Source organism: Bos taurus, chromosome 26 (genome assembly GCF_002263795.3).
Source record: "Bos taurus isolate L1 Dominette 01449 registration number 42190680 breed Hereford chromosome 26, ARS-UCD2.0, whole genome shotgun sequence".
NCBI classification, from domain to species: domain Eukaryota; kingdom Metazoa; phylum Chordata; class Mammalia; order Artiodactyla; family Bovidae; genus Bos; species Bos taurus.
Window position 1 is genome coordinate 8,835,427 of NC_037353.1, and position 27,055 is coordinate 8,862,481.

The 27,055-nt window shown below is 39.5% G+C and overlaps 1 protein-coding gene across 31 annotated transcripts in view; it reads right to left on the bottom strand.

Moving 5' to 3' along the window:
* Positions 1 to 27,055, bottom strand: part of SGMS1 (sphingomyelin synthase 1) — a 323,882-nt gene that overhangs the window by 134,846 nt on the left and 161,981 nt on the right. For 27 of the 31 annotated variants that reach the window (NM_001206135.2, XM_059881886.1, XM_005225396.5 and 24 more), the window contains one exon: positions 25,665 to 25,808. The exons of the other annotated variants lie outside the window; for them this stretch is intronic. The gene's annotated coding sequence lies outside the window, so the exon portion shown is untranslated. The remainder of the gene's footprint in view (positions 1 to 25,664; positions 25,809 to 27,055) is intronic. 31 annotated transcript variants of the gene reach the window in all.

The window sequence follows — 27,055 nt, forward strand, 5'->3', positions numbered from 1 at the left end:
CATCAGGGTCTTTTCCAAGGAGTCAATTCTTTGCATCACGTGGACAAAGTATTGGAGTTTCAGCTTCAGCATTAGTCCTTCCAATGAATATTCAGGACTGATTTCCTTTAGGAAGGGCTATACCACAATACAAAATAAAAACTTAAAAAAAAAACCACTAAGATCTGTGGCAAGAGGGAAAAATAACATTGAATAGATATTCACATTAAATGTTCAATCCATTTTCGAAAGCAATGCATGGAATTTTTTAAGTAAACTGTTCAGTTCAGTTCAGTCGCTCAGTCTTGTCCGACTCTTTGCAGCCACGCCAGGTCTCCCTGTCCATCACCAACTGCCGGAGTTCACCCAAACTCATATGCATCGAGTTGGTGATGCCATCCAGCCATCTCATCCTCTGTCATCCCCTTCTCCTCCTGCCCCCAATCCCTCCCAGCATCAGCGTCTTTTCCAATCAGTCAACTCTTCGCATGAGGTGGCCAAAGTATTGAAGTTTCAGCCTCAGCATCTGTTCTTCCAATGAACACCCAGGACTGGTCTCCTTTAGGATGGACTGGCTGGATCTCCTTGCAGTCCAAAGGGACTTGCAAGAGTTTTCTCCAGCACCACAGTTCAAAAGCATCAATTCTTTGGTGCTCAGCTTTCTTCATAGTCCAATTCTCACATCCATACATGACCACAGGAAAAACCATAGCCTTGACTAGACGGATCTTTGTTGGCAAACTAATATCTCTGCTTTTTAATATGCTATCTAGGTTGGTCATAACTTTCCTTCCAAGGAGTAAGCGTCTTTTAATTTCATGGCTGCAGTCACCATCTGCAGTGATTTTGGAGCCCAAAAAAATAAAGTCTGACACTGTTTCCACTGCTTCCCCATCAATTTCCCATGAAGTGATGGGACCAGATGCCATGATCTTCATTTTCTGAATGTTGAGCTTTAAGCCAACTTTCTCACTCTCTTCTTTCACTTTCATCAAGAGGCTCTTTAGTTCTCCTTTGCTTTCTGCCATAAGGGTGGTGTCATCTCCATATCTGAGGTTATTGATATTTCTCCCAGCAATCTGGATTCCAGCTTGTGCTTCTTCCAGCCCAGCGTTTCTCATTATATAATCTGCATATAAATTAAATAAACAGGGTGACAATATACAGCCTTGACGTACTCCTTTTCCTATTTGGAACCAGTCTGTTGTTCCATGTCCAGTTCTAACTGTTGATTCCTGACCTGCATACAGGTTTCTCAAGAGGCAGGTCAGGTGGTCTGGTATTCCCATCTCTTTCAGAATTTTCCACAGTTTATTGTGATCCACATAGTCAAAGGCTTTGGCATCATCAATAAAGCAGAAATGTTTTTCTGGAACTCTCTTGCTTTTTTGATGATCCAAATGATGTTGGCAATTTGATCTCTGGTTCCTCTGCCTTTTCTAAAACCAGCTTGAACATCTGGAGGTTCACGGTTCATGTATTGCTGAAGCCTGGCTTGGAGAATTTTGAGCATTACTTTACTAGCGTGTAAGATGAGTGCAATTGTGCGGTAGTTTGAGCATTCTTTGGCATTGCCTTTCTTTGGGATTGGAATGAAAACTGACCTTTTCCAGTCCTGTGGCCACTGCTGAGTTTTCCAAATTTGCTGGCATATTGAGTGCTGCACTTTCACAGCATCATCTTCCAGGATTTGAAATAGCTTAACTGGAATTCCATCACCTCCACTAGCTTTGTTCGTAGTGATGCTTTCTAAGACCCACTTGACTTCACATTCCAGGATGTCTGGCTCTAGGTGAGTGATCACACCATCGTGATTATCTGGGTCTTGAAGATCTTTTTTGTACAGTTCTTCTGTATATTCTTGCCACCTCTTCTTCATATCTTCTGCTTCTGTTAGGTCCCTATCATTTCTGTCCTTTATTGAACCCATCTTGGCATGAAATGTTCCCTTTATAGGGGACTGGAATGCAAAAGTAGGAAGTCAAGAAACACCTGGAGCAACAGGGAAATTTGACCTTGGAGTACAGAATGAAGCAGGGCAAAGGCTAATAGAGTTCTGCCAAGAGAATGCGCAGGTCATAGCAAACACCCTCTTCCAACAACAGAAGAGAAGCCTGTACACATGGACATCACCAGATGGTCAACACCGAAATCAGATTGATTATATTCTTTGCAGCCAAAGATGGAGAAGCTCTATACAGTCAGCAAAAATAAGACCAGGAGCTGACTGTGGCTCAGATCATGAACTCCTTATTGCCAAATTCAGACTTAAATTGAACAAAGTAGGGAAAACCACTAGACCATTCAGGTAAGTAAACTGAGATGACCCTAAAATAGATTGCCTTTTCTTATGAATGCTCTGCCTTTTTTTTTTTTTTTTTTTTTGATGAATCCTAAGTACGAAGGAAAATCAAAGGAGGCACAGAAAAAACACTTATGCAAGTACATTTATTCTACTTCTTCATAAATCACCACTCCTAAATTAATTGATTCACTGCACAGATATATTCATTACACAAACACTTTGGCAGAGGCATAGTAGGTGCTGTATAAAGGGAAACTATTTAGACCTAAATAATGTTTACTAATATTTGCAGCAGAAGTAGCCCCATGTAAACAAGGAACCACTGTACAGACCAAGATTCCCAGCGGTCTCTTTTCTTTCGGTAGATTACTAAACATGGAGACTTAATGGCCTGCTCCCTATTCCCCCAGAAACTTCCGTATTTAAAATAAAAATCAACTTGTTTTTCTGTGTAATAATACTGCCTATAGGGCAACAGCAGGAGTTATCAAAATGAAGGGGTTAAACGTCCCCAGGTGGTATCCTTCTAGAACTCTCACTGGAGAACACTTTCCATGGCCTAAAAGAAAGTGGCCTTTCACCCCATATTCTCCTTCCTCATCTTTTCCTCTCAGCACCAAGAACAAATACATGTTTAAAACAAACAAAAAAGAAGTAGGTCTCATTTTCTTCTAGGTAGCCAGCAGTTTTCCCTCCTCAACATGAACTTATACTCTATGGGTATTACCCTCGCAGGGACTGATTTAACACTTGTTTCAACCCCATGTGAATGCTTTGACAGAGTATTACAAATACTGATACTACTCAAGGTAAAAACAAACTGTTTACCACGTGCGGGACTTTTTCTAACTGTTTCACAGGTTCATTTAAACTTGACGAGCACTATGAGGCATGTTACTATTGTTATCCTAGTTTTACAGAAGATAAAACTGAGATACAGTTACTGACAAGGCAGACACAATTACTCAAGAGGCACATTTAACTGAAGCCTTAGCAGAAACCTCCACTCCCCCGGCATCAAGTTCCCACGTGGAGGACTTTCCATTAGCCCCGCAGTCCAGTCTCCTCCCAGCTTCCTGCCCAGGTGAGAAGTGAACTCTGTGAAAGGAGAGTCTGGGGGCAGGGTTTTCAGTGCTGGCCTGCCCACAGATGAGGCCAGGGGGCAGTCCAGGCTGCTCCCTCCAACACTGTGAGGGGAAATCGGTCTCAGTGGAGCGTGAAATACCAGAAAACCCACTTAGCCACAGTCCTCTAATCAGCTTCAGTCCTAATAACCTTGTGCTTGTCTACCTCCCATTGGTCGGTCTAGCATTGGTCTCAAAATTGGGTGAGAAACAAGGGTATTAGTCAACTGTCCATCCTCTCAAGCCCTGGCACCAATAAGTTTTAAAACAGAAATGGGTGGCAAGATCTTGGTGAAAAAGGTAAATATTTCTTTCACAAAATAAGTAAAACAAAACCCTCCTCAAAGAGATACAAGCACATACACAACACAGCTCAGCAAAGCATCTGCAGAGCGGGTCATTAGGGAACCCACTATCATGTGAGACAAGGCTATTCCTCCACTTTCTTCTCTGCGTTGGACCTCAAACCACCATCTCCTTTCCAGACAAAACCACGTAGGTAACCTTCTCTACTGCTGTACCCTAATCCAAGGTAATGGAAAATTCCTTAGCTTTGGTAGTCACATTATTTTCACAAAACAGGTTATACATTTCAATAATATATGTTATCTTCAGCCTGGCCAAGTCTGTATTTTTATCAATTGCATCAATTTCTACCATAGAAAGTACAGTGACAAAAATACTACCCACAATTCTGTCATCCGGGAATAAAAATGTCTCTAGTTCCTAGAGTTATCATCTGATCTTTCCTTTAATCTCAAAAAGCAATTTGTCTGATTTTAAACATACATTTAAAAAAGCTTTCATTCAGTAATATTGATTAGGAGGGGGGTGTTATAGATTTTAATGCAGATAATTTGAGCATTTTCCATAAAGGACCAAATAGTCAATATTTTTGGTTTTTCACAGCATAGGATATCTTTTGAAACTATTCAGATCTGCCATTACAGTCCAAAAGCAGCCATGGGTAACATGAAAATTAATGAACATGGCTGTATGCCAATAAAACTCTATTGACAAAAACTAGTCTCCGGCCAAATTTGGCTGTTCAGCTTTCATTTGCTAATGCCTGGCCTGGACAGTCACTTGGCCTCAAAAGGAAGCCTATGACATGCTAAAGAAGCAAAAAGAAAGATGCTATAGCCAACAGAAAAAAATCTAGGAACAACACAATCATTCTGCTGGTAGCAGGTACTCCGAGTGCTTGCCATTCCCATAAGTACCGAGTCTGCTGGGGACTTAGCATGGCCTTTTGATTAGGTGACTGAGTGATGCCCTTGTTCAGTAATAGCTCATCTGAAGTTATTCCCATGCAAAAAGCCAATCTGTAAAATACTGTGTTGATTATGATTCACAGAACTGTTAAGTCCAGGATTACCCTATATTTTACATGGATGATTATAGGAAAAATCATCCCAATGTTTCAAAAATAAATACAAAAGAAAACTGAGAGGCAACAGAAGCAACTGAATGAATCCTAGCTTATGTCTCTGACAGTTCCTTCACCTGGAAAACTCTCCCTGACTTTCCCTGTTCCTCATTTAGGTGTCTATTTAAACACCCTTTTCTCCAGAAAAACATGCCAGAGAGGTCAAGACACCTGCCATACACTTCAATGACACTGAACTTCATTACTCTTCTATAATTCCTTCCTAGCTTAATGTCTGCTTCCCTTCTAGACCACAAAGTCCAGAAACCTGCCTTGCTTAACACCTGGGGACAAAGCTGGAAATGAGACCTGGATTCAATAGAAGGCTTGAGTGTTTCAACCTGACACTGCACTGAGTGACTAAGTATACAGCTGGTGACGATCAGCAATGCATGACTTCACTCTGGGTCTTTCCCAGCCTCAGCAATGTACGATATGATGAAGTGGAAGAGGGAAGGCTATGACTAGGTGCCAGTAAGCAAACTGCCCCTACGTTTAAACAGAATCAGAGCGGGCTACCCATTCTTAGAAGTTTGAGGGGCTGGAGGGGAAAGCAAACATGGTTTTAGTTAATGATAAAATTTTCAAGAGCCTAGGCCCTAGCATATTCAAAGATATTTAGCAGGATAGATTTAAAAGAAATATGTGCACAGTTTCTTTATGTTTAAATACATACACACAGCATACATACATAAAAGCACAAATATTCACGTGCCTATAGAATTCCTTGAACTACTTGGGTATGAAAAATGGGTTATAAAATACATAAGGGTACAGTCCAAAGCAGGAAAATAACTAAATGTATGCCCTCCCCAAAGTAGTTGTACCTGGTAGAGGAATTTGGGTTAATTTAAATTTTTTCCCTTTTATTTATCAGTATTTTCTTCTTTCTATACAGTGATCACATAATTTAAAAAGAATTTTTTTAAGTCATTTAAAATAAAAATCCTTGATGATTAGACAATACTTCAAAGTTGTCTGAAAGAAACAATATACATAACGAAAATGTGAAACAGGACAATGCTGTATTACTTAACACAGCTTTGCTGACAGAGTTTAAAAAAAAAGTTTCTGACCTCCTTAAATGTTCACCCATTCCTACCAATACCATAATGATGATACATCTTACCATGGCGAGTATCAGCAGACAAAAGCGAAATAGTACCAATGCTGAGGGTGTTAATTTCAGCTTCTAACTACATCCTTACTTTTCCTGGAGCATGATATATTTTAAGTTGGCCTAATTTCTTTCTGGTCTTGGACTCTGAGAACTGCACTAACTTACCTAGCCAATTTTAGTGACCAAAATGCAATAGGAGCGGATAAAAAACTTTAAAAGTGAGATCTTCTTTCTTAAAGGTTATTTATATAGGTCAGAAATTGGCAGCCAGACATTGGAAATGCTGAAGTATTTACTTGAAATTTACTTCCATTGCTTACACTGGAGTCTTTAAATACATATACTAAGTATCTTTCATTAGAATTCTTGTGGTTATCTAACACCAGCCTATGACTAAATCAGAGAGATTATCAAATTTCCCATCTTAGAGTATGCTTTAATAGGTTACATTTCTTTTCATAAATACTAATCATTTCATAAATATTGTCTTGTGTCTAAACAATGTTCTATTGGCCAATAACAAAAGTTTAATCCATTATGCATGACTTAAAGGTATTTTTAAGCTCCAGATGAAAATGAGATTCAACACCTCTTTACAAATGACTGAAATAAACCACACAAAACAAATTATTTAAGAGACTAGCTTTATGGTAGCAGAACTGCCTTCCAACCAATAACAATTATAAACAAATATAAAAGGCAATTTTGAAGGCACTGAAAAATAACCAAAAGCAGGCGAAAAGCGGATAATCTACAGCCCTTAAATAAGGGAGCCACACTGAGGAATAATTTACATTTGTACTGCTTATTCTGTTGGGGCACAACCAAGAGGTTTATGTTGAAGCAGATGGAACTCAAGCGGCAAACCACAGCCTTATTGGTCAGAATATAGGTCAGCCAAGGTAGCTAAACAGTAAGAAAACTCCCACCAAATGAGGAAGTCATGGAGCCCCAGATTTGCAAATGAATTCTACACTTATTGGCTACACCCATAACTATAAGACTTCCAGAATCCCAGAGAGGAAAAAACAACAGTGGAAAAGTTTTCAGAAAGCTGGCAAATTCTAACAGCTGCCCACCTCGGACTTTGAAGCTCAAGTTGTACCAGGTGTCAGGGGCCTGGTAAAGGCCTCAGACTTTTCTGTGATGCCACAAAAGCATCATGGATTGAGAAAAAAGAACATCCTGACTACTGGATATTTTCTGGGAAATATAGGCAAAATGGAAACAGCATAAAAAAGAGCCTGTGTAACATTCAAGATGATTCCCAACTTAATACTTGTTGAACAAAACTCACCTCTTCTCTAGGGAACACAACAGAATCCCCAAGTTATAAGGTAGCATCTGCCATGTCTAGCATACAATGAAAAATTAATAGATATTTGAGGCAAATGGAAAATGCAACCCCATAATTAAAGATAAATAAGTGCACAGAAACAGACCTAAAAATAATCCAGAAAATGGAATCAGAGGATAAAGACTCTAACAATGCAAAACATATTAAAAGAATTTACAGGGAAAGACAGATTTACTGGGTAAAGAAATAGGAAATGTCAGGAGACATATAGAAACTGCAAAAAGTAAAAATAAAAAAAAAGAAGGTCTAGAACTTAAAACTACAATATCTGAAATAAAAACATACTGAATTAGATTAATAGCAAGTTGAACACAATAGAGAAAAAGGCCTGGTGAAATTGAGGTGTACCAGTATAAAGAATTAAGGCTGGGACTTCCCTGGTGGTCCACTGGTTGAGACTCTGCCTTCCAATGCACGGGGTGAGGGTTCAGTCAGGGAACTAAGATTCCACATGTCTTGTGGCCAAAAAACCAAAGCATAAAACAGAAGCAATATTGTAACAAACTCAATAAAGACTTTAAAAATGGTCCATATAAAAAATATCTTTAAAGAAAGAATCTAGGCTGAGGTACAGAGGAAAAAACTATGCTTTTAAAAGAGCTTCAATGATCTGCGGGGCAGTATCAAGTGGTCTAAACATGTAGACAGTAAAGAAGAGGAGAGAGAAAGGGGCAGGAAGAAATGTGTAAAGACACACGGGCCAGAAGTTTCCAAAATGGAGCAAAAACAGCACACCACAAAAGAGAAATCTTAGCCACAAGAAAACCTCCTATAGTCATGAAAACCAAAGGTAACAACAAAACCTAAGAAGCAAAAAAGGACGTATTACACGGTGAGCACAGTAATCAGAATGAAGGCAGACAGCTCATCAGGAAACAGGACCAAACACAAAAAACAGCATCTTCAAATCACTGAAAGAAAGCAGAGGAAAAATGGTCAACCTAGAATTCTACTGACAACAAAATTATCTTTCAAAAATAAAGGAAAAATTTAAAATCTCCCCATGAATGAAAACTGAGAGAATCTGTCTGATTGCAAGAAATACTAAAGAAAGCTCTTCAAACTAAAGAGAAGTGATGCCAGATGTAAATTTTAAGTGACAGAAAGAAATGAAGAACCTTGGAAATAGTGAATTTATCAGATCAGATTAGATCAGATCAGATCAGTTGCTCAGTCATGTCCGACTCTTGGCGACCCCATGAATCGCAGCATGCCAGGCCTCCCTGTCCATCACCGACTCCCAGAGTTCACTGAGATTCATGTCCATCAAGTCAGTGATGCCATCCAGCCATCTCATCCTCTGTCGTCCCCTTTCCCTCCTGCCCCAAATCCCTCCCAGCATCAGAGTCTTTTCCAATAAGTCAACTCTTCGCATGAGGTGGCCAAAATACTGGAGTTTCAGCTTTAGCATCATTCCTTCCAAAGAAATCCCAGGGCTGATCTCCTTCAGAATGGACTGGCTGGATCTCCTTACAGTCCAAGGGACTCTCAAGACTCTTCAACATGAAAGACTACTTCTCATAATTTCCTTAAGATATACCAATTAGATATATTATATTAAATATAAATACAGTTTATGTATACAAGTATTTTCAGGATTTGAAATAGCTCAACTGGAATTCCATCACCTCCACTAGCTTTGTTCATAGTGATGCTTTCTAAGGCCCACTTGACTTCACATTCCAGGATGTCTGGCTCTAGGTGACCCTAAAAGATGATGCTGTGAAAGTGCTGCACTCAATATGCCAGCAAATTTGGAAAACTCACCAGTGGCCACAGGACTGGAAAAGGTCAGTTTTCATTCCAATCCCAAAGAAAGGCAATGACAAAGAATGCTCAAACTACCGCACAACTGCACTCATCTCACACGCTAGTAAAGTAATGCTCAAAATTCTCCAAGCCAGGCTTCAGCAATACGTGAACCATGAACTTCCAGATGTTCAAGCTGGTTTTAGAAAAGGCAGAGGAAGCAGAGATCAAATTGCCAACATCCACTGGATCATCAAAAAAGCAGGAGAGTTCCAGAAAAACATCTCTTTCTGCTTTATTGACTATGCCAAAGCCTTTGACTGTGTGGATCACAATAAACTGTGGAATATTCTGAAAGAGATGGGAATACCAGACCACCTGACCTGCCTCTTGAGAAACCTGTATGCAGGTCAGGAAGCAACCGTTAGAACTGGACATGGGACAACAGACTGGTTCTAAATAGGAAAAGGAGTACATCAAGGCTGTATATTGTCACCCTGCTTATTTAATTTATATGCAGAGTACATCATGAGAAACACCGGGCTGGAAGAAGCACAAGCTGGAATCAAGATCGCCAGGAGAAATATCAATAACCTCAGATATGCAGATGACACCACCCTTATGGCAGAAAGTGAAGAGGAACTAAAAAGCCTCTTGATGAAAGTGAAAGTGGAGAGTGAAAAAGTGGGCTTAAAGCTCAACATTCAGAAAACGAAGATCATGGCATCTGGTCCCATCACTTCATGGCAGATAGATGCAGAAACAGTGGAAACAGTGTCAGACTTTAGTTTTGGGGGCTCCAAAATCACTGCAGATGGTGACTGCAGCCATGAAATTAAAAGACGCTTACTTCTTAGAAGTAAAGTTATGACCAACCTAGATAGCATATTGAAAAGCAGAGACATTACTTTGCCAACAAAGGTCCATCTAGTCAAGGCTATGGTTTTTCCAGTGGTCATGTATGAATGTGAGAGTTGGACTGTGAAGAAGGCTGAGTGCTGAAGAATTGATGCTTTTGAACTGTGGTGTTGGAGAAGATTCTTGAGAGTCCCTTGGTCTGCAAGGAGATCCAACCAGTCCATTCTAAAGGAGATCAGTCCTGGGTGTTCTTTGGAAGGAATGATGCTAAAGCTGAAACTCCAGTACTTTGGCCACCTCATGTGAAGAGTTGACTCATTGGAAAAGACTCTGATGCTGGGAGGGATTGGGGGCAGGAGGAGAAGGGGACAACAGAGGATGAGATGGCTGGATGACATCACCGACTCAATGGATGTGAGTTTGAGTGAACTCTGGGAGTTGTGATGAACAGGGAGGCCTGGTGTGCTGTGATTCATGGGGTGACAAAGAGTCGGACATGACTGAGTGACTGAACTGAACTGATAGAAATATTTTATATATATTTAACATATTATATTAAAAGTAAAATACTGTATTATACAATTTGTAACAAATACAGATGTAAAATGTATGAACACTAGAGTGCAATGGATGGGGAGGGGCAAATGAAACCATATGTTGTAGGTTTCTTACATTTTTATACAAAGTAGTAAAGTATTAATTCAACAAAGACTTTTTATTAAGGGTAAATATCATAATCTTCAGAGAAACTACAAAAATTATGCATAATAGTGTACCTGAAAATCTGAGAAATTAAAATGTAAATTAAAATATATTCAACTAAATAACAAGAAGGCTGTGCTTTGCTTATTCACTCAGACTCTTTGCGACCCCATAGACTACAGCCCACCAAGCTCCTCTGTCCATGGGATTCTCCAGGCAAGAATACTGGAGTGGGTTGCCATTTCCTCCTCCAGGGGAATCTTCCCAACCGAGGGATCAAACCCAGGTCTCCTGCATTGCAGGCAGATTCTTTACCATCTGAGCCATCAGGAAAGCCCAAACAACAAGAAGGGAGAAAAGGAATTACAGGATTTAAGAAAATGTTTAAAAGATAGGACAAATTGGAAGCAACAAAATGATATATATAAAACTAGCCATATCAATAATTACAGTAAATAGACTGAACATTTCAATTAAAAGGCAGATTGCCAGAATACATCAAAAATAATCCCCAACTATTAAAAACACTGGTTTTTAAATGCAAAGATAGATGTGTTTTAAATGTAAGGACACAGATAGAAAAACCAGTGGATATACCAATACAACCTTAATACAAAAACCAGGCGAAGAGAGGAAAAGAAAACTGTAGGCCTCTATCACCCAGAAAACATATATGCAAAAATCCTTAACAGAATACCATAAGGTATAGGACGGATGAATAGAACAATGCAGGAGAATAGCAGTCAGAATAGAGGAATGCATAGATGGTCAACTGTTTCTGGTTTTTTTTTTACCAGGAGGCCAAAATAATTAGTTGGTTTAAGGATGGTCTTTTCAACAAATTAGACAGCAACAAATAGATATCCATATGGAAAGAATAATGAATCTTGACATCAACATCTCACATAGAACTGAAATGAAGTGAAATAAAAGTAGCTCGGTCGTGTCTGACTCTTTGTGACCCCATGGACTATACAGTCCATGGAATTCTTGAGGCCAGAACACTGGAGTGGGCAGCCTTTTCCTTCTCCAGGGGATCTTCCCAACCCAGGAATTAAATCTAGGTCTCCAGTATTACAGGCAGATTCTTTACCAACTGAGCCACAACTAACCAAAGTTAAAACTATAAAGCAAGAAAACAGGAGAATGTCTTTGTGACCATTAAGCAGGCAAAGCACTATCAGTTCAGTTCAGTTCAGTTGCTCAGTCGTGTCCGTCTCTTTGCGACCCCATGAACCACAGGCTTCCCTGTCCATCACCAACTCCCGGTGTTCACCCAAACCTATGTCCATTGAGTTGGTGATGCTATCCAACCATCTCATCCTCTGTCGTCCCCTTCTCCTCCTGCCCTCAATCTTTCCCAATATCAGGGTCTTTTCCAGACAGCTCTTCGCATCAGGTGGCCAAAGTACTGGAGTTTCAGCTTCAACATCAAGCCGTCCAATGAACACCCAGGACTGATCTCTTTTAGGATGGACTGGTTGGATCTCCTTGCAGTCCAAGGGACTCTCAAGAGTCTTCTCCAAAACCACAGTTCAAAAGCATTAATTCTTCGGCGCTCAGCTTTCTTCACAGTCCAACTCTCACATCCATACATGACTACTGGAAAAACCATAGCCTTGACTATGTGGACCTTTGTTGACAAGTAATGTCTCTGCTTTTGAATATGCTGTCTAGGTTGGTCATAACTTTCCTTCCAAGGAGTAAGCATCTTTTAATTTCATGGCTGCAATCACCATCTGCAGTGATTCTGGAGCCCCCCAAAATAGCCAGGAACTGTTTCCACTGTTTCCCCATCTATTTGCCATGAAGTGATGGGACCGGATGCCATGATCTTCGTTTTCTCAATGTTGAGCTTTAAGCCAACTTTTTCACTCTCTTCTTTCACTTTCACCAAGAGGCTTTTTAGTTCCTCTTCACTTTCTGCCATAAGGGTGGTGATATCTGCGTATCTGAGGTTATTGATATTTTTCCAGGCAATCTGGATTCCAGCTTGTGCTTCTTTCAGCCCAGAGTTTCTCATGATGTACTCTGCATATAAGTTAAAAAAGCACAGTGACAATATACAGCCTTGACGTACTCCTTTTCCTATTTGGAACCAGTCTGTTGTTCCATGTCCAGTTCTAACTGTTGCTTCCTGACTTGCATACAGGTTTCTCAAGAGGCAGGTCAGGTGGTCTGGTATTCCCATCTCTTTCAGAATTTTCCACAGTTTATTGTGATCCACACAGTCAAAGGCTTTGGCATAGTCAATAAAGCAGAAAGAGATGTTTTCCTGCCTTATTAGGCAAAGCACCATGGGTAGGAGAAAACCTGATAAACTGGACTGCATCAAAATTAAAACTGCTCCTTTTTGAAGGAATCAAAAAACAATCAAGAAAATGAAGAAGCAACCACTATCTGAAAAATCTTTACAGTACATATATCTGACAAAAGACCTGTACCTAGAATACACTAATTATCAATACTAAAAGAACTGAAAAGCATAAAAAGTCAAGAATAAAAGTCACAAAACCCAGTTTTTGAAATAGAAAACAACTTTACTAGATACTTCATAAAAGAAGACACAGGAATAGCCAATAAGTACAAGCAAAGTTTTTCAACATCATTATCATAAAGGAAATCAGGAAACCACAAGATATCATCCACTAGAGTGTTAATATTGAAAAGACTGACAATAATAGCAAGTGCTGGCAAAGGCTTGGATCATACTGGAGATTCTCATACATTGCTGATGGGCATGTTTAATTATATAACCCCTTTGGGAAAATATTTGACAATTTTTTATAAAATTAAACATACACTTATCCTGTGATGCATGTCTAAGTGTATATCCAAAAGCAATGAAAACATGTGTCCATAAAGAGACTTGTATAATTATGTTATATTCATAATAGCCAAAAATTGTAACCACCCAAATGTCCTTCAATAAACAGATAACTTCATATGATGGAATACTATTCAGCAACATAAAGAAACACCTATTGATACATGGAACAAACAGAACTCTCAAAAACACCATTAAGTGAAGCAAACACAGCCAGACACACAAGAACACTCTGTATAACGCTACCAAGTTCTGGAATAGGCAAAACCAAGCTTTGTTGACAGAAACCACACTACTGCTTACTTCTGAGGTGGGACAGCGGACTCAAAATGGCAGAAGGGAATTTTCTGGGTGACGGAAATGTTCTATACCTTGAGAGAGACAACAAAATTTGCACATTGTATAGTATGCAAAATTATATCCAAATTTTTAAAAAGTTCACAAACAGCTTCCTTTGACGAAGGAGATACGGTCTCTCACAGGTCAAAGCTATCTCTCTTATTATCTTTGGGGAGAACTTCTAAAGCCTCAAAACCAGAAGGTGTATATTTAGTCATGCCGTTTTTTTTTAATATACACCCAAACAAAGCAAAGGAAAAAGAACCATTATCTGATTCCTATCAAAATTCTCTTTTTGATATTTGCTCCAACTTAGTGGAATTAAAACAATCTTCCCTTTGAAAGTGAAAAGTGAAAGTACAAGCTGCTCAGTTGTGTCCAACTCTTTGCGACCCCATGGACTATACAGTCCATGGAATTCTTCAGGCCAGAATATTGGAGTGGGTAGCCTTTCCCTTCTCCAGGGGATCTTCCTAACTCAGGGATCAAACCCAGGTCTCCCACATTGCAGGTGGATTCTTTACCAACTGAGCTATTTACCCCACTAACAAATTAAAGTTTACTTCTAACAGCACAATGAAAAACAGAAGTCAAAAAGTAAGTTATGAAACATAAATCCAAATGTTCTAATATCTTACTATTCTAAAATATTTATTAAATTCCTACTGTATTCCAGGCAAGATGACAGTTACTAGGGAAATGAAAATGAAAAACTTCCACCTTATTATTGAAGAGTTCTCAGTCAGGGGGAAGATAAATTACTGCAAAGTGTAAGTAAATAAATAGAATATAAGTTGGTAATTTACAATTACCAATTTAATTGGCAATTAAATTTAAATTGGTAATTTAAATTTCCCCACTGGGGGAAAATATATCACTTCTTTTCCCTCTAAAACCATAATATTTAATAATGATCAATAATATACAAGAAGTAAACATAGTAAATTCAGTTATTCTTTTTGAAGGACAAACCTTTTTGTAACCCAAGAAAAAAAGAACCCCAATACATTTTAAAGGAAATGATCTCCACAGCAAAGGGGATTAGATAATTTGTACCACTTGCCCACATCCTCCATTCTAACCTCACAGCTGGTTTGCCTTAGGTGGGTGCGGATAGGAGGTAAATCTGAAGGCTGGTCAGACTATGCCTCAAAATCAAGCAATGGGCTGAGTCAATTCTCACCCTCAGGACACTAATTGTGATACAAATCCCTTCCCCTCTGTTCTCTCCTGAGCCAACTTTTATTCCCTCTATTGAAATTACCCATTTCAAAACCAGCGGTGACCTCCAACACTGCCAAAGCCAATGGTTGATTCTCAATTCTCATTTAGTATGACCTATTGGCAGCACGCGACACGGCTGTCCTCTTGGCTTGCATTTGAAATGCTTTCTTTACTTTGTCCCCAGAACACCGTACACTCCACTGTCCGCCTTCCTTCCAGCAGTTTCTTCTCACTCTCCTTTGTGTGCTCTTTCTTATCTCTGTGAGTTCTGCCCAGAAGTTCCTTCAATTCTCAGATCTCTTCCTTATTATCATTCACTCTCTAGGTCAGCAGTTCTCAAACATGTTGGTCTCAGGTCTCCTTTACACTTTAAAAATTAATAAGAAACTCAAAAAGTTTTTTGTGTATGAGCATGATACCTATAGATAATTACTACGTTAGAAAACAGAAAAATTTTAAATATTAATGCATCTAAAAGCAACTATCAGTTCAGTTCAGTTCAGTTGCTCAGCCGTGTCCGACTCTTTGCGACCCCATGAATCACAGCACGCCAGGCCTCCCTGTCCATCACCAACTCCCGGAGTTCACCCAGACTCACATCCGTCGAGTCGGTGATGCCGTCCAGCCATCTCATCCTCTGTCATCCCCTTCTCCTGCCCCCAGTCCCTCCCAGCATCAGAGTCTTTTCCAATGAGTCAACTATCAACATAAATAACATACTTCAATAGAAATACATTTTCCAAAATAAAAATATATACATTAGTAAGAAGAATAGCATAATTTTACATTTTTAAAACATATTCCTCACACCTAGCTTAATAGAAAAAAGCAGATTCCCACATCTGTGTCAGCATTCAATCTGCGACAATGTCACACATGCTTCTGGAAAACACTACTGAACGGCACATTCAGTATTATTATAAAAAGTTTTAACTCTGCAGACCTCCTTATAGAGGTCCAGGGAGCCCACAGATCCCTATTATACTTTGAGAACTACTTTAGATGCTCTCATCCAAGCCCATGGTTTTTAAATACCATCTCTTCTAGGACAGCTCTCAATTAAAAAGATACCTCTGGGCTGGATTCTTTAAACTCCAGGTTCAAATAGCCAACTGCCTATGCAATATTCTCACTCAGATGTCTAACAGGTAACTATTTTAACTAATAAAGTCTTTACTCCCCACCTGCCCTATGACTCCAACATTTTCCTCCTGCACTTTTCTCCCATCTCAGTAAATAATAACTTTAACTTACCAACAACTCAGGTCAAAATCTTGTGAGAAACCCAGGATGCCTCTGTTTGTTTCAAATCCACATCTAACCCTCTATCCAAATTAGATGAGCTTCCTTCAGGAATATATCTGCAATCTCGCCACTTCTTATCTCTCCACTATTCCTTCCACCCTGGTGCAGAATTACACATCTTGGCCTAGGCTTTGGCAACAGCCTCCTACCTGGTCTGCAAGCATCTTCTTGTGTCCCCTAGGCATAATCTTCACACAGCAACCAGAGGGACTTAATGTATAAGTCAGATCATAAGTCACTTCTCTGCTTAAGACTGCAGGTACCTTCTCACCTCACTCAGAGCAAAAGTCAGACTTTTCATCAGAGCCTACAGAGGTGACAGCTGGGGCAAGACTACTTCTCCAAACTCTAAAACCTCTCCCCTTGCACACTGCACTATAGCCACCCCGGCCTCTTGGTCTACATGCTTACACTCTCTCCTCAAGGTCTTTGCGATTACAATTTCTTCTGCCAGAAGCCCAATCCCCTCAGATCGCCTTGACTGAGGTTTGTTCCCTGGATCAGCACTCAAACAATCCACCTGGAAATGCCATTCTCACCGCCACTTCATAACCTTTCCCTGTTTTATTATTCTTCCTAAAACTTGCCATTACCTGACACATTTGTCTGCTCTTTGTCTATTTTCCCTGCCCTCATGCAATGAGAAGATGGCCTTTGTCTGCTTCAGTGCTATATCCCAGTACCTAGAACATTGTCTACTGGAGAGCAGGTGCTCAATGTGTATTGTTTGAGTGGATGAACAGAGATGTGAGTCCAAGTAGCTTTGGGAGTTGAAGGCAGATGTGATGAGGTGGAAAGGCCGAGAGAACCACATGCGAACCAGCACCGTGAAGAGGAAGAAACCATAAAAGTGGAAAAAGCAGCACTACCAAACAGAGGCCATAAATAAGAGGAGACAAAACTACTGTTGGATAGCACTCCTACAGGTCAGAGAACTCAGTAATTACCAAACATTTGTTCATCCCTAATAGTAGCTCTCAAAATTCATTCAAAATACACAAACATATTTGGAACATGAATGTTTCCTTTGACTGTCACCTGAATCAATTCAGTACAATGTTCTACTCTGTATGGACATGATTCTTTTCTTATACAACAAAGAAAGAAAGGCCCGTACAGAGGAAAATGATTAGCCTACTTAGCCTACTTGCCAAACTTTCAGGCTCTACCTAACTTCTCAGTCATCTTCACAAAGTGGTTCCAAGAGAGAGACGACACTAGAATAGAAACTAGGTTCTTACTGCCGCTGAAATTCACGGAAATGGACCAGAAAACCCCACAGTAAATCACTCTGGTCACAACTCTAAGAATGGGTGTCAGGGTTACTTCATCAAAATTAATATCAAATTCACAGTGCCATAAACAGCACCTACATTAACAAATGTTTTATCCAAAAAGAGTTTTTTAAAAATATTTTTCTTCATTCTGACCAAAAAAAAGAAAAGCAACACATACGGACTCAAATCACAGCCAGCACACCAAATTCAGGTGATGACAGCTGTGCCCAGTCATCAGCTGTCCTTCTTGGAGGGACCATGAGAATGTTAGAACAGTAAGCATACCTTTAAATGTTTGTCTTAACAGTTGTTTTTCTGACTGTGTGGAAGTTTGAAAACGACTGCATTAATAATTGACATTTTCCCATCAAATATTTAGGAAAGAAAAAAAATTCTAGAAATGAGCTATTACTTATATAATCTTCGTTTCATTTCTATTATGGTTTCTTTCCCAAATTAACACAGGCAGCAATAAATATATGCCGTCAAAAAATACTCACATATCTTCAAATGTGATATTAAAAAAGATATCAGAATAGTGCTTCAAGATTAAAAACCTCTGCATAACAAAGAGAAAAAGACCTATTCACATCAAGAAAGCTTTCTTCATTTTATTAAAAGATTTCTTAAGAATTCACCTAAAATTAGTGAACTTTCCTTGTCAATTTATTTAAAATATCAATGGTATAACTTTCAGAAATGTACTCTGCTGAAAAATATAACTGTGATGAGAAAAAGAAAACACTAGGAGAATTCTATGTTCTCAAAATCTGAGCAAAAATAATAAATAGTGATCCTTTGGGTTGAATAGTTTGAAAGTCTGAATATATTTGCAACATGGGATGCAAACCAGTTTCCTCTTTAGAAAATATTTCCACCAATTCCAATTCAAAGTAAACACTACAATATTTTTAATACAAACAAACAGCCATTTTTTCAAAACTAAATGTGAAGATCTGTTAAGCTAACACATTTTACAAAATTAAAACTTCCAAACACAGCTACTCAAAAAAAATCATAATAAATAAACATTCCTAAACCCCTGAAATATTAATCTTGAAATTTCTAATCATAATGTGGTCTTATGTAAATGTACAGTGAACAAATTATGCTATTAATCTAGCTGGCATGCTTACTAGGTTATTTTTCTGATTCCTTCCACAGCAAATATTTAAAACACAATACCAATTTTCATAACCTCAAAATACATAAATGTTTCAGGAAATCATTATCCCTACTGTAGTCATCATAACTTGAGCTTTCTTCCAATTTAAATCAACATTGATTCCATTTAACATTTGCTTAGCACCATACTACATACTGTGGAAAATTCTGAAAGAGATAGGAATACCAGACCACCTGACCTGCCTCTTGAGAAACCTATATGCAGGTCAGGAAGCAACAGTTAGAACTGGACATGGAACAACAGACTGGTTCCAAATAGGAAAAGGAGTACGTCAAGGCTGCATATTATCACCCTGCTTATTTAACTTATGTGCAAAGTACATCATGAGAAACGCTGAGCTGGAGGAAGCACAAGCTGGAATCAAGATGGCTGGGAGAAATATCAATAACCTCAGATATGCAGATGACACCACCCTTATGGCACAGAGTGAAGAGGAACTAAAAAGCCTCTTGATGAAAGTGAAAGAGGAGAGTGAAAAAGTTGGCTTAAAGCTCAACATTCAGAAAAGGAAGATCATGGCATCTGGTCCCATCACTTCACGGCAAATAGATGGGGAAACAGTGTCAGACTTTATTTTTGGGGGGCTCCAAAATCACTGCAAATGGTGATTGCAGCCATGAAATTAAAAGACGCTTACTCCTTGGAAGGAAAGTTATGACCAACCTAGATAGCATATTCAAAAGCAGAGACATTACTTTGACAACAAAGGTCCATAAAGTCAAGGCTATGGTTTTTCCAGTAGTCATGTATGGATGTGAGAGTTGGACTATAAAAAATCCTGAGTGCCGAAGAACTGATGCTTTTGAACAGTGGTGTTGGAGAAGACTCTTGAGAGTCCCTTGGACTGCAAGGAGATCCAACCAGTCCATTCTAAAAGAGATCAGTCCTGGGTGTTCATTGGAAGGACTGACGCTGAAGCTGAAATTCCAATACTTTGGCCACCTGATGCAAAGAGCTGACTCATGTGAAAAGATCCTGATGCTGGTAAAGATTGAAGGCAGGAAGAGAAGGGGACGACAGAGGATGAGATGGCTGGATGGCATCACCGACTCAGTGGACATGAGTCTGAGTGAACTCCGGGAGTTGGTGATGGACAGGAGGCCTGGCATGCTGCGATTCATGGGGTCGCAAAGAGTCAGACACGACTGAGCGACTGAACTGTACTGAACTGATGAAAGCATCAAAACCAGAACCCTGGTAACAATTACATTGGGCAAGAGAGGAGATAAAACCAGGACTGCTCAAGCTCATGAGTTTAAAGAGATCCCATCTTAAAACTGGAACTTCACAGAACTATGCCCTCAGGATATGGGCAATGAGAAATAAACTTGCTCCACCATAAGAGAAAACAAACTGCTTTTTAACCCTAGCAGCGTTTGGAGGGGTGGGGTGAGGCACAGCAGTGGTCTGGGTGGAAAATCTCCCTTGAGAATTCATAGCCAACAACTACTACTCATGTGGTTTGTGGTCTAAGTTTAAACTATGTGCTTTGAGAAATCCCAAGCAGAGAACTTAATTTAAAGACTATCCAGATTGATGGTACCTAGAGGTACCTGGCAGAAGCAAATATAAACAAACCCTGGAAAAACCTCTTGTTAATCATGACCCCAAAGAACTCGCACAGATAAAATTTTCAAGGAACATGAGCTCACAGTCAATAAATCATAAACACAAGGAAACAAGATACTATGAATGAGCACCAACATGAAATGGGCAAATGAAATCAGATCTGAAAAGACTTGGAATCCTAGAATTATCAGCATAAAATAAGTGTACTTAATATATCTCAATAAAGCAAAATTTGAAAAGAAGCTAAGTTTTATTTTAAAAAATATTACTAAGCTGTTCTTTAGGGAAATTCTTTACTTAATCCGCTGAGCTGTGACACAAACATAGCTAAAGTGTCTGATTCATGAAGGCTCAGTCTGTGACTCATTACTATCCATGTTCAATTTAAGACAGCCCACCCACAAAGTTTTAAAAGAATCTAGAAACAGATAATGAAGATTTCACAGAATGCCAGGCTCAGTTTCACTACCACATCACCTGATGACAAGAAAACCTTGTACTACCCACATCAACCAGAACACAGAGGGCTAACCAGTCTCCTAGGGCTAAACTTTCAGGCATTACACTTGGCACCATTCACTGACCCCATCACCAAAGATTACCTTCAACCACCAATGACTGTAAGGTTATCACTTCATCTCTCCTAACCTTAGAACTACTAAGGCACCTCTAGGGAAACCATTGTCCTAAAGCAGGTCAGTCTATAGGAATTCCAACTGGAAGGCCTATGAGTTAAGTACCAAATCCAAGACTGATTGTGTCCCTACAGGAGAATTATAGGCATGATGAAAACTGGAAATAATACTCTTGTGAACATGTTTTACTTCTTCGTAGGTTTTTTACTTCTGTAGGTTTACTTCTGCAGGTTTTACTTCTGTAGGTTCTTTATGCCACAGTGATTCTCAGTCTTTACTTCCTCAAGGAAGTAAAGCTTTCTTTAAACACAATTTTGTGGAAGTTCACTACATAAAACATATAAAAGCAGAGCTGCTGGAGGTCAAAAGTCTTGCCCTCCTCCCTCAAGGTACATTTGGAATCCGAAGGGCAATAAGGAACCATGTCTGAAAAACACTGGCCTGGAATGATGGTATAAGGACAATGATGATAATTTAATTTAACAATGATATCTTTATAGAAGAATAATAAGCATCAATACAGTATAGTCCCACCTCCATGTCAGCCTGTTCTGAGTATTGTGTATACTCAGATTTGTTGGACACTTTGCGACCCCTTCAGGCTCCTCTATCCATGGAATTTTTCACACAAGAATACTAGAGTGGGTTGCCATTTCCTCTTCTGTGGGATCTTCCCCACCCGGGGATCGAATCTGTGACTCCTACATTAGCAGTGGATTCTTTACCACCATGGCACATGGGAAGCCGTCCTGAATAGAAGGCATGTATTAAATGCTGACCTGTCTCAGTTATCATTACTTTCTCTGTTTCAGAACTCTGACTCCTAGAAGCACAGAAATTTTCAGTTCAAGAGAAGCCATATTTGTACTGTGAATGTCTATCTAAGAGATTGCAAAGCAGCATCACTCAGGTTTCCACAGGTCACTACAGCTGCCTGACCTAGTGTTGAACACTTATAAAATATTTAGGCAAAAAAAAAAAAAAACAAAAAACGAGGAAAAAGTGCTCAGCTAACCAGTATATGAAGCATCAAGTACCTTAAGAAGCTCATAGGACCAAACTATCTAAAATCAGGATTTGAGAAGTTTCTTGTAAACGGGAAAAACTGAAGTTACCTGTCATAGATGGGTTACCTCAATGAAAGAAAAAAGAGATTTCAAATTTTACAGGTCAATGGGGAATTTCCAGTACTTCCTTCATGCATTTGTAATGGGAAATTCACAAGTCAGGTTCTTTGTATAATGTGTCAGAAGTGATGTGGGTTTTCTCATCATATTCTTAACTGGCATTTGTTATTTTACAAGATATCATGAAAACTAGTGGCATTTATGGAGTTCTTGTTTCTTTTAATATTTCTGTCCTGCCACAGTGTCCTAATGTGGAGCGGTATTAACTGAACTGAATGAGAATTAGGTCTACCTAATAATGGGATGGAATAATTTATGTTATCATCCACATGGAATACTTTGTTGCCACTCTTTAGCATGATGTAAAAGAAACCTTAAAAACGGGAAAAACACTTAAGTTATACTGAGCAAAAATGGATCTGCTGCTGCTGCTAAGTTGCTTCAGTCGTGTCCGATTCTGTGCGACCCCATAGACAGCAGCCCACCAGGCTCCCCCGTCCCTGGGATTCTCCAGGCAAGAACACTAGAAAACTTTAATTCTAATTTTGAACTTTTTACAAGGTATACACAGTCCTGAGAATAAAATCTTGAAGCAGCCACACCAAAATATTATCAGTGGCTACCTCTGAATGGTGGCTTTTTTTGTGTTGTTTTAACTTATTACTTACCAAACTTTCTACTTAGAATCAGGAAAACAGTACATTTAAAAATAAAAAGAAATTTCCCTTTTAGTAAAATTGATACAATATACCAGAAGTTCCCAGGTTTGCATATTTCATAAATTTTGAGACTCATATCCAAATGTCAGACCTGTGTGCCTGTGTAGCCAAACTCCAGCCACACCTGCTTTGGAGGCAACAGCTGCTCATCAGGGCTCAGGTGAGTCAAGCCTAATTGTTCCTGGCAGCTTCCCTGGTGACTCAGTGGTAAAGAGTCCACCTGCCAAGCAGGAGACGTGGGTTTGATCCCTGGGTCGGGAAGATCCCCTAGAGAAGGGAATGGCAACCCACTCCAGTAATCTTGCCTGGGAAATCCCACGGACAGAGGAGCCTGGCGGGCTGGAGTCCATGCAGTCATAGGAGAGTCAGACATGACTTAGTGAGTGAGTATGCAACACGCAGTGTAATAGGCTCAGTGTGGGAAAGGACACGCAGAAACAGGGAGGCACACTTCCCAGTTCTCAGCCCATCACAACAGAACTGACACTGTTTGGCTGTAACCCCATCAGTGACTGCACCAGGCCTATCTAGAAGCCTTTGCTTCTGTGAGGATGAGGCCTATTTAACTGTTTGTTTTAAGACTGCCTTTGTATTAACACAAAGCAGAAAAAAATCCTTGGACACATTTGCAATCTGAATGTCACCACGGTGTAATCAGTGGGGCAGAGTAATTGTTCAAAGCACAGTCCGTGAAATCAGACAAATCTAGGTTCGGGTTCTGGCTCCACCATTTTCTAGCTGCACAGGCTTGGGCAAGCTTTGTAATGTCACAAGCTTCAGGTTATCCATCTTTCAAAGAAGGTTGCCACACCAACCCGCCCAGGATTTTAGTGAAGATTCAAAATACTTCTCGGTATACAGAGCCTCTGCTAATTTAATAAAAATATTTTAGAAGTCTAAATATACAGATTTTCAACTCATGCAGCCCACTACTGGGGATCAAAAAAAGAGATAAGATTTATTCCTAAACTTAAAACACATCTTTCAGGGCAATGTCCAAGCTATATACACACTTCAAAACAATCATCTGAGCCAAAACTAAGCACTTGAATAGATGGTTCTATATTTTAAAGGATTCAGGCTCTGAAACAAGTTTGTGAACCATGTAAGAAGATTTCTAGCAAAATCTCATCATTCCTTATCTATATCATCTTCAATAACTATATTGAAAGTATCTATCTGGGCACTGGTGCAAATGCTAGAGACACAACAGGATTATATCAGAAACATCAAGGTCCACTCTCACTCCCAATGAAAGTGAAAGTATTAGTCACTGAGTTATGTCTGACTCTTTGTGACCCCATGGACTGTAGCTCTACAGGCTCCTCTGTCCATGGAATTCTCCAGACAAGAATACTGGAGTGGGTAGATATTTCCTTCTCCAGGGGATCTTCCTGATCCAGAGATTGAACCTGGGTCTCCTGCATTGCAGGCAGATTCTTTACGGCCTGAGCCACTGGGGAAGGCCTGTACTTCCTATACTGGCTGCATAAGCAATTCAGAAGGCATCAACAAAGATAACAGAGCCTCTGTTAGAAAGAGGACCTATTTTAATGATGTCTCATACCAACAATATATTCTCAGTAAAATTATAAGTTAGAAAATACTTGATTTTAATTTGCTAATTAATGCTATAAATATAATTATAAACCAAATAAGAATCCATGAAATGGGAAAAAGTAACAAAAAATTGTGAAGAAGGTAGAGCAGAAGGTTACAATTCCATAAACATTTGGATCTTTTTCCAACCCTGCTTCAAAAAGGGGAAAGGGCATGGTATCCAGTCTTTATTGCACACAATACTGGACAGGCAGACCTAGTGCTGAATCCCATGTCTGCCTTTCCTCTCTCCGAAGTAGGAAGCCGGTTATTTAACCACTTGGAACCTCAGCAGCCTCATCTAGAAAAGCAGGACTTGTTTTACGTTCTCATGATGGTGTGATGACTGGCACAGGGTACATTTAAAGTATTCTACATTGGTAGACGGGGAAAAAACCCTCAAGTATCAACGTGACTTACAACATGACACAGGCTATGCCATAGAAAAAGAGCCAGCGAATCAAAAGACGGCCATCCATGAAAGTCACAAAATACAAAATAATGAATGGCACTGACCCTGATGATAAATTTAGTTGAGGAGATGAGAATTATCGCTATGAGCAAGAAAATGAAGTTTACCACTTAACATTGTAACTTGGTTGGAGAGATCAAGGAGACTAGCAGGTCAAAGTCAGTGACTAATAAGGAACTAGCAAATCCAATGGAGAAGGAAATGCCAACCCACTCCAGTATTCTCACCTGGAGAATCCCAGGGACGGGGTAGCCTGGTGGGCTGCCGTCTATGGGGCCGCACAGAGTCGGACACGACTGACGTGCCTTGGCAGTGAATCCACTGCAGCCGCCACCCAGTCAGACTCAGATATGGCCTTGATGTCACACAGGTTAGAGAAAAAGCCCATAAGTAACAGCCGATTCAAAGGACACATTCACTGAGCTTTGATACTGACTGGCCCAGTCTCACAAGAGAAGACAGTGAGGTTTCTGGTTAGAAATTTACTATCGTTTTCAAATGTCCAGAGTCAAATATTGTCTCTTTTGTTTATCGTCTGCCAAGCAATAGGAAGGGCTCCAGAGGGACTGAATCAGAGCTGCTTAAGACAAAGTTAACACATCCCATTACACAGTCAAGTTCAGAGAACAACAGCCACTAGTGTATTTGAGGCCAGAGACTGAGGTTCTGCTCTCTGAAGGTTCCCAGAGAACGGCTCAGCTTGACTTCCTATAGCAGAGTGCGCCACACCAGGTTCAATGCAAGTTCTAAGTCATGACATACCTCCAACAGCTACTGTTTTGCATTTATCGCTGGGTTCCTTTAAAATTATTCTCATGTACGCTTCCTGAGGCAGGATCTTGTCTTCTATTTCATAAGCTTTCTAGTCAGATACTTTTGTGTATTCCAAAGAACTTAATGGTGTACCTAGAATAGAAGAGCAATTTAAGCTTAATCACCTTGAAAATGGAATCATGAAATTCCTATGTGGAAAGAGATTTTACCAATCAATATACTTCACTGTAAACAAGAGCATCAGTAAGTTTTAAAGTATCAGGCTGGAAACAAAAAATTCACAACTGACCTTCCCCACCCCCATATTTTCTCATTCCCAGCTTTTCATTTCTTTCCCTCTTTCTTTCAAGCTTTTTATAAAAATTGTCATAAAATATGCATAAGGTAAAACCTATCCCATCTTTTTTTAACTGAAGACTAAAGCCTGTAATCCTCTATCTACGCCTCTATAATAGAGGCATTTCTCCCTCTATATATCATCTGTTATCTTCAATTGTCAACAAATAACTGATATTCACAAATTATAGCAGTTTCACTATGAAAACAAAGGGCAATTACTAAATTACCCACTTTACAAGCTGGTTGATAAAAAGGTGGTCATTCCTCCAGGCTAAAACATTACCCTCATAAATGATACTTTTTATAGTTACATATGTATAAATGGGTGGGTGCATAATTAGGAAGCTGGAGATAATGTTTTGCATCCAACAAAGAACTAAGAAAGCTGTTCATTTAGTCCCTCACTGATGATCATTTGTACTCACATGTGAAAGAATGCGGAATCCGATGGCATCTACGTTGATCATGTTAGATCTAATCAGTAACATTCTATTTCTTTTCTTTATATTAATCTATTAAATGTGGGTTTTCAATTCGTTTCAGGATCACATAAGCCCTGCATCATGGGATATCTGCTGATAACTAAGCCTGTTCTGAAGTGAAAGTGTCAGTTGCTCAGTCAAGTCCGACGCTTTGTGACACCATGGACTGTAACCCACCAGGCTCCTCTGTCCATGGAATTCTCCAGGCAACAATACTGGAGTGGTTTGCCATTCCCTTTTCCAGGGGATACCACCACTCAAATTTCAGGAGGATCTTGAACTCTTTGAAGCCTATCCCTGGACCCCTGGGATAAAAACCCTAGGGATTTACACGGACCAAAGTGGGTTCCTATCTTAAGCCAACTAGCAGGCTTAATTCTGTGATAGTCCCTAAGGACCTAGTTACACTAAGTAATCTCTCCTTTTAGCCAATCTTTATCCTATCTGTAAGAAATAGCACCACCTTTGTAAATAATCAAATACAGTCAAAAGAAAGCTGTCACAAACTAAAAACAAACAAACAAGACTCTCTTGCCATTACCTTTAAAGTGTTCAATT